At 30.9% G+C, this 1,585-nt stretch overlaps 1 non-coding gene across 1 annotated transcript; it reads right to left on the bottom strand.

Annotated features, from left to right (window-relative positions):
- Nucleotides 1-990: 990 nt before the first annotated feature.
- Nucleotides 991-1,062, bottom strand: TRNAP-UGG (transfer RNA proline (anticodon UGG)). Its single transcript has one exon. It is a non-coding gene; the product is annotated as a tRNA-Pro (tRNA).
- Between the last annotated feature and the right edge of the window lie 523 nt (nt 1,063-1,585).

Below are 1,585 nucleotides of genomic sequence, written 5' to 3'. Positions count from 1 at the left end.
ACTAAGAGTTTTATTTTTAATCACTACTGTAACATTATGAATATGTAATTTGTACTCCCTCTGTCTCATATTATTTGTCGTGTTTTTCTTTTGCACGCTTCTTAAGAAACATTAATAGGAAAGGGATTATACTATTATACCCTTATTTTTGTCTTAAGATAAACTCTCTCTTCATTGAATATTTATTTTATTTATGTATTATCTCCATCTTCAAGAACAATTATGATTAAGGGTAAAAAAAGAAAAAGATAATCAATTTTGTCTTGAACTTCTAAAATGATAAATAATTTGAGACAATTACTTTTAGTAACCACGCCTGTTAATACGAGACGAAGGGGTAATATTTAGATTGTTGGCTCGTAGTAATGACCAAGAACATAATAAAAGTGTAAGTGAAAAAAAATCCCGAACCTACTTTGGCCTATTGAAATGCTAAGTGCTACCAAGAAGACCTGACTTATAATTGACAAGGTAGAGCTGCAAATGACCAAACATTTTAGTTTGAAATCTTCTCCGAAGTAGGATAGCATTTTATTATTACCTCATTTTTAAACCATTGTTACTTGGTATCTTCAGGCGACAGTGAATAACTTGTAGTAGTAATTTTAAAGCTTCACAACTATTTATGTTTTTGACTAGATACGGAATTTAATAAAGAAATAAAAACTTTTGAATTTTGTGGTTTTAAACTTGTCATAATATTTATATGGTTATTTAAAACTTTTAAAACATGCCATAAATTTGTGTTTCTACAAGCTAGTTATTAATAGTAAAATAAAAAGTTTGCGTTAAGTTTTTAAGTTAGAACACAGTAGGATCACATTAAAATAAAACAGAGGGAGTAACTTTTTACTATAGTCAAACATTTTAAATAGAAGGTAAAATGGAAAACATACAAGTTATCCTTTGAATATCATAAATTTTTGTTTTCCCGCATAATAGATTATAAAACAGGAAATAGATATAGGACGAGAAAAAAGTAACAATATTGGGGCGTTCCGAGAATCGAACTCGGGACCTCTCGCACCCAAAGCGAGAATCATACCACTAGACCAAACGCCCTTATTGGAAAATGTGCCTAGTATGATTATTTGTTTCTCTTCCCCTTCCTTTTTCCCTCTCCTTTTCTTCGAAATGATAAGGGATCGCTAAAACAGAAGAAATGATTCAGCTGAACGTCCATCTCTCTTCTTTTCTTAGTTCTCTTTTTAGTTGTTTGTTTGTCAATTTGGTCTACTGCATCTAGGACTGGCAAATGGACGTGTCGGGTCAGATGTAGGAGGGTCAAAAATAGGTAATGCAAAAAAAGGATAAAATTATCCGACCCGGCCCATGTTTAATACGAATAAAAAAACGGGTTAACCGGCCTATAATATGGATATCTATATTATCCATCGCTTCTTGAATATGATCACTTTTGGGAGAATTCTTAGTATCCTAAATTTGAGTAACTCCCAATTTGATGCTTTATAAATGTAAAAGTTAAACTCATTAATTGTCCATTAGTTATCCATTTTCTAAGTGAATAATATGATCTTTATTCATATTTGACCCGTTTTTAAAAAATTCATTATCTAACCCATTT

The sequence above is a fragment of the Nicotiana sylvestris genome, chromosome 6, assembly GCF_000393655.2.
Source record: "Nicotiana sylvestris chromosome 6, ASM39365v2, whole genome shotgun sequence".
Lineage (NCBI taxonomy): Eukaryota > Viridiplantae > Streptophyta > Magnoliopsida > Solanales > Solanaceae > Nicotiana > Nicotiana sylvestris.
This window is presented reverse-complemented; position numbering and strand designations above follow the sequence as displayed.